The sequence below is a fragment of the Bacillus rossius genome, chromosome 1 (assembly GCF_032445375.1).
Source record: "Bacillus rossius redtenbacheri isolate Brsri chromosome 1, Brsri_v3, whole genome shotgun sequence".
Taxonomy (NCBI): Eukaryota; Metazoa; Arthropoda; class Insecta; order Phasmatodea; family Bacillidae; genus Bacillus; species Bacillus rossius.
In genome coordinates, this window is record NC_086330.1 from 264,337,232 (window position 1) to 264,344,993 (window position 7,762).

The following is a 7,762-nucleotide window of genomic DNA, read 5'->3' on the forward strand; positions in this document are numbered from 1 at the left end:
TTCCCTTATTGTTATATTCTGTAAAGAAGTTTGTAAGTAAACAAAGTAACGTAGTCGGTGCTAAGAGTTAAGAGTACAACCAGCACACTTAAGAATTTAGTGGCAGGTTCATTTCTTGTATAAAGCCTACAATTTCAGAAATTTTGTAATTTGAATAATACCGAGTGTTTTTAAGTAGCATGGTACATGGTGTGCCAGGCAGGGCCGGAACTAAGGGGGGCCATGGGGGGCATGTGCCCCGGGCGGCAAAATATGAAAAGTGGTTCACTAAAACAAGTTGAAACTAGTCATTAAAAAAAGTTTTTAAAGTATACATAACACAACCAATAAATTAGCCAAGAAATTAAAAAATTCTATTTAACTTGATTATGCATAATTTGTAAATAAATTCGTACTTCAAATGCGTTACTTCACTCTAAGAAACAAGTATTACCATAATTCGTGGTCTGGAGTGAGTAAAACCACTGCGATGAGAGCTGGCATCTCAAGGACCCGTTGCGCGGGTGATCACTTGGCTGAGCAAGATGTAGCCCTTTCTCTGATAAATACCCTCATGTTACCAGCCCCTACTCAGTCGCTCCTGTGTTTTCGTACCATGTGCGTCTCTGCTGAGGACGGGAGCAGATAGCAGTTCCCGAAACGTCGCTTGTTTCTGTTTTGGAAAAACTATTGTGTTTGTTTCGTCTTTTCGTTTTGTCGTGTTTTTGTCTCGTTTCAACCATTGTGCTGAATTTTTTTTGGGTTCAATATTTTTGTGTCATCATGATTTGTGGATTTTTTCGTTCTCTTAGTATATTTTTCTTTGTTTTTCTTTATTTGTTGACCATATTCCTGTTACGTAATATTTTGTGGTGTTTATATTCTGTTGACAACAGAAATTGTTTGCTTAATTTGTGCTTTTTGTCTTTTGGTTAGTTTTACTTATTTATTTTATTTTTTAGTTTTCTTCTACAGAAAAAGTGCTTAGCAATGGCGTATGTCCAAAAAACTTACATCAAGTAATGTTGAAAGTCATTGACAGATTAATTATGGAACTGAGTAACAGGTTTAAGGCTTTGGAGAACATTAACAATATGTTTGGATTTTTTAGTGGTGTTCAAATTCATAAAATGGAAGTAGAAGATTTAAAAGTCAAAGCAGCAGAATTAGGAAACACAGGGCCGATCTTAACAAAGAATAATTCGTATTTTAAATTGAAAGTTTTAAGCACCATGCATTAACAGTAGACTATGAATTAAAAGATGCTACAGCATCAACAATGTTGAGCCTTATCTACAAAATTAAATTGGAGGAGGCACATCCTAACATTACTACTGCTCTGAGAATGTTTTTCACCCTTCCAGTTACAATTGCGTCAGGTGAAATAAGTTTTAGTAAACTTAAACTTATTAAAAGCTATTTGAGAAGCACGATGGGCCAGCAGAGATTAACAAATGTATTATTTATATCTATTGAACACATACGAGCTGCTTTGATCAATTTTGATGATATTATTAACACTTTTGCAGCTAATCGTGCTCGAAAAATTAAATTTTGAACTGAATTTCTTTTTATGGTTATCAATACAATATTATACTTAATTCAGAATCACATGTTCCTTATGTAATTTTAGTACTTAATAAACTTATTGGTAAGACATTAATTTTCACTGTTGTGGAAACAATAAACAATAGTTTGATAACAGTCTACTTCATTATAATAAAAAATGTAATTGTATTAGTTTTCCAATTAGTGTACTTGATAAATAAAAGTTCTCAATTATGTATAAGTGAATGGTAGAGGAGAAGGTGGTAACATGGACCCCGCTGATTTTATGGACCCCCTCAATTTCCAAGCAGTGACGTGCTGCACTCTTTTGGTCATTGCATGAACTATCTCTTTATGAAGTGCCAACAGCAGGTAGATGTCGCAGCAAACCAGTAGTGTCGCATTATATGAACAGTGAGGCAAGGAAAGTTTCTAATATTGTGAAAACTTTTGCAAGGTATGTAAAATTTTATTCTTATTTAAGTTTAATTTGCATAACAAGAAATGTTTTTATTTTATCTTAGAGGGTAATATTGAGGCTGTAACAGTATATTATCAGAGTTCGATATTTTCTGTTTCTCTATGTACTATTGAATCCCAAATCCAGCATGGTGCTGTCGGTATTATGGACCCCCTGGAATGTCTGTAATATGGACCCGGGGTCCATATTACATGCATTTTTATCGGGTCTATTTCTTACAAGAAATAATTTAGGAACTGAAAATTTTTCTTATTTTATTTAATGTCTGTGATTTATAATTTATTTCTTAACTCAATAAAATAATATTTTAAATGATGTAGGCCCAAACAAAATTCATGATAACATTGATTACGAAAGTAACTTCATGGCTTACCAGAAATGTCATGAATAATATAAACAAGAAGACTCTAATTTTAACATTATGTGTATAAATATAAATTATAGATGCCAGACAATTAAAATTCAATATTTTTTCACTAGTTTTTAAAAATATTAGCTTTCTCTCTGTAGAAGGTTTTTTTTTTTGTAAGTAGAACCATCCTATAAATGAAACTTGTGTTAGTTTGAATATTTTTATATTTAAAAATGCCTGAAATATGTCCCCCTCAATTTTTATCCTTTTATCTTATTTTCAATGTTTGTTTAAGAACTCTCGCTCATTTTACCAATTTTTTTTACAGATGCCAAGAAAGTCATTGGACCGTAAACCTAATGCACGCCGAAAAACATGGAATAAGGAGACGATGGCAGCTGCTGTGAGAATGGTGCGAGAAAAGTAGATGGGAGTAAAAAAGGCATCGAAGCATTATGGTGTCCCAAAAACAACTTTGCGAAGGCTTGCTTCTGAAGTTATGAGTGATCCCGATTGCATCGACTGCGGCCATTAGCCCTACTTCTCAAGTTGGCAACAAGTCGTCTCTTATTTCACCTAAGGATATTCAGTGTCTACCTCGTCTCAAACATTAATCTAAACGTGGGAGGAAACCATCATTCGCAAATATAATTACTGGGTCCCCGTATAAAACTGCTTTACAGGTGGCAATTCAAGAAAAAGAAGCGAAGCTGTCGAAAAAAAGAACAGGTCGAGGAAGATGTGTAGGTGTCTGTCAACCTACAACAACTGAGCAGACTCAGACTCAGACTCAACCAACTACGTCTGGTCTTGTCTTTCAGCGCTCAAGAATTGTAAAACGAACTAAGAAAAGGAGACTGGCATTTGAAGGATCAAGTTCTGATAGTGACTCTTACACATCGTGTGCATTAGATGATGCTAAGACAGAGTCACCCCTTGAAGTCCCAGTGGGAGGAAAGGCTCCGGATATAGAAGATTCTCTCTGCATGTTTTGTGAAGGGGCATTTACTGATGACTGCAGGGGAGAATTGTGGGTAAGGTGCAAGATGTGCAACCAATGGGCACACAGTGAATGTGCTGGGGCTGAAAAGGACATTTCCTATATGTGTGATTTTTGTCGCTAAACATTTTATTTAAGTGGAATTTAGATTTTAATTTAAGTATTTAAGTATTTAGGTATGACTATTGTGCCATAAAATTGAATTTGAATGGTCTGTGTTGTCTTAATACAATTTAAATATTATGTCGACTATTAGGGGTCCATATTACCAGCAAGTATGGGTCAGTAGGCATTTTCGCACTTTGCGAAACAACTCATGCCAGATAATTTGTAGGAATAAATAAATTTCATTAAATGTAAGAAATGTGTGTATAATAAGTTAATGAAGTTATCCACGCATCAAATAATTGATTGAAACTGTAAAGTTACAAGTAAATTTCATAAAACTAAATGGGGGTCCATATTACCACCTACTCCTCTATCATTTCAACCACCGCTTCTAACGAAAAAGGGTATTTTATAATGTTGGTAAGGAGGGGGCGGCAAATTAAGCTTTGCCCCCCCCCCCCTAACGAATCTCCTAGTTCCGGCCCTGGTGCCAGGTTAAATAGCATGTGTATTTACAGTTAATGTAATCAATTTGCCAGATGAGTAATTTTAGATAAGGAAGTATCTGAGCCCAATTTAATTTTAATAAAGGTTGTTAAAGCTGTGAGAACTTTAGTTAGTGTTTTTGCTATATTAAATAACCTTGTATGTTTTTATATTTCCCGTATGTTAATATTTTAAGGGGATGTAGTATTTTTTAATTTTTTTTTTATCTATCGGTGTGCACCAGGGGAGGGAGGCTTTTTGATAAAAGCTGGCATTGGTCCGGGGCTGTGGAAATGTGGCCTGTTCGGCAGAGACGCTTGCAGATGGTAAAGCCTTTCACTCTCCTGAATGCGAAAGACCTATTGTTCCCCTTGTAATTTTTAGAATCTTTGTATATCTTGAGAGTTTGAGATATTTAATTATATAAGTGAGTTTGTTGTCATTGATTATTTCCTTTTTGGCGTATGCCTTGTATTGCATTTGTAATTGTGGTAGTAATTTTGATCTTTAAATACAAACTAGCCATCACCCTAGATTTTTCTTTAATTGAATATCCTCCCCTTAGCTTGTCTTTGGTTCCTACTTTTGGTCAAGCGTACAAGAGGAGGGTTTCAAGGATGACAGGTAGGTTGAGTCGTAAGGACTACTCATAGTACAGAGGCACTGTTGTTAGTCCTTGCAATTTACACAAGGCACTAAGAAGTACCACTAAAAATACACTCTCATTACTCTGGCAAAATTGTTTTTTACATATCACATGCTTGCAGTCCATGACACAAAAGAAGATACAAAAAAATAACAACTAATGAAGGGAATAAATAATAAAACATAAGAAAAATGATAATGACAGATTGTACCATGACCGCATCTGGATTCGACGGTGTTCCAGACAGGACTTGAGATTAGAACACCAGAATGCCACTCCCGCATGCATAGATCGAAAGTGACATCACGCACTGCTGAGGCAGGGCTGGGACCCTGGCTCTAACCAAGAGGCAAGGAGGTACAATGTAAATACATAAGTAATAATTAAAAATGACCGAGAAAATTACATTCAAACCGGTCAATCGGCAAATTCTATGACTGATTTGTTTTCATTTGCGCGTGTAAATTTACATGTTTATTCGTTCATCATTGTTCCTTTTCACAGTTACAGTTTATAAAAATTCCACCAAAAAAATGCAGCCATTGGTAAAAGAAACACCAAATCTAAAATGAAGGAAACAAGAACAACTGAAACAGCTGAGGAACGCAAAATACATATTAAGGAAAATTGCGACAGGGGATCTATGCAAGAGCAGCAGATATGTAAGGAGAACGCCAATCGCGGCTTCAGCAAATGTGTGACAATGAATTTTAATCGATATCTGCGGAGAAACCCCAACCGCATATAGAATGGCTCGATCAAGAGAAAGAATTGATTTTAAGTTGGCAGCATTTTATTACAATAAGGATTATGACTACCGGAATAACGAATATGCAGTGATTGGCGCAATGGACAAAGCTTGCTTGCATTGTCGTGTTTTGAAGATGGCTAAGGAATCACCTGGAATGTGATGTTCGAATGATAAAGATGTTTTGCCAACACTGATTAAGCGCCTGAGCCGCTACTTAGTTACATTTCTGGCGCCACTCCGATTTCCAAGCACTTCCTTCAAAACATACGAAAGCAAAACTCATGCTTTCAAATGACGTACTTCGGAGCAACTAACGTAGTAAACTTTCAAAGTGCAAGGCCAAATCTACCACAGAATTGGATCATTGCTACCGATTCCCAATGAAGATGTCAATTTTCTCCAAATTTATTTTACTGGCAATGAAGCAACATAAGTCGAGCCACGTTGCGCAATTAGTAACGAAGTCAGACGGGCAATGTTTCGAGTCTTCAAACTATGTTACACGAACACAACAGCCCCATCGTCCTATACCAGATGCCATCATATGATTATATGGTTGTGATAAGAGCAGATAAGACACCAGCCTGGGAATACAAGAGTTGCTTCAAGACACGGGTGATAGGCGATATTGCAGTTATGGTTGGCGCAGAATTCAAGCGACGTGATATTATCATCCACCGCCGAAATGAAAGTGTTCAACGCGTTGCGGAAACTCATCGATAGTATGATGCACTACAATATCCATTGCTTTTTCCATGTGGCGAGGATGGGTATCATTTCAACGTAATGCAAATTAACTCCAACACAAATTAAGAGTCAAAACAATTTTTTTAGCATGGACGTTTATGCCTGTCGTCTTATATTCTGCCTGAATGAATCGAATTATTTGTTGAAATGCAGTGAACTCTTCCATCAATTCATTGTAGAAAAGTATGCAAAAGTTGAAAGTGAAAATCTGCTCTTCATTTGGTTGAATAAAAAAAGTTGCGCGTCGAGGAATATGTCCACTTACGTGATGCGATCGCCAATGATGTAAATGCTGCAAATATCGGCAAAATGGTGACATTGCCAGCGACATACACCGGCAGTCCACGACACATGCACGAGTAGGCTCAAGATGCCATGACATGTAAGCGCAAGTATGGAAGACATCACCTCTTTATCACTTTCACTTGCAATCCAGCATGAAAAGACATCACCAACCTGTTATTCTCCGGCCAAAGTTCAACACATAGACACGATCTCCTCGGCCGAGTATTAAAAAAAGTTGACGAGGCTGATAGATGTCATCACCAAAAATAACTTATTTGGTGAAACTGAATGCTGGATGTACTCAGTTGAATGGCAAACACGAGGCCTGCCACACGCCCATATTTTATTCTGGCTAAAACAAAAACTCGTGCCAGTGCAAATCGTTAACATTATTTCCGCAAAACTCCCGAATCCCACAGAAGTTCCGATTCTATTTGAATCATTCCGAAAACACATGATCCACGAGCCTTGCGGTGAACTGAACACAAATTCACCATGCTCGAAAGAAGGCATGTGTACAAAGTGCTATCGACGTGAGCTGATCCAATAAACTCAAACAGGAGGCGATGGATATCCTCTGTATAGGTGAAGAAAGGCGGATGATGGTGGATACACAACCACAATCAAAATGCGCAATGTAGATGTTGGATGTTGACAATAGATGGATCGTGCCATACACACTGCTGCTTTCAAAAATTTTTGATGGCCACATGAATGTTGAGTAATGCAATTCGGTGAAGTCGATCAATTACATTTGCAAATATTTCCACAAAGGCAGTGACATGACAGTATTTTCACTGAGGAAATTACGCAATTTGAGATGGGATGCTACATCAGCAGCAATGAAGCAATTTGGCGCATAATTTCATTCAACATCCACGAACGATATCCAACAGTTCAACATCTATCTGTTCATTTGTAAAATGACCAGCATGTCTATTTCACCAAACAAAATGAAGAAAATAGAGCTGAGTAGCCGCCACACACAACTCTAGCCACTTTCTTTGAATTGCGTTCAACCGACAATTTCACCAAGATTTTATTATATCCTGAAGTTCCCAAATATTACACTTGGGACAAATCAACAAAGATTTTAATTCATATGGAGAAAATCTGGCGCGATTGTCCCAGTATATGCCTATGTGAGTTGTTCTGATACTTTGGGATGTGTTAACACAGTTCATCCGAATAATGCTAAATGTTATTATTTGCGATGGTTATTGCATCCGATCAAATGTCCAACATCATTCCTCGCCTTCAAAACCATCAGTGGAGACGAACGCCATACTTATCGAGAAGCGTGTTTCAGACTGGGATTGCTTGAAAGTGATCAGCATTGGAACACAATGTTAACAGAGGCATCACTCACATGTCACCCA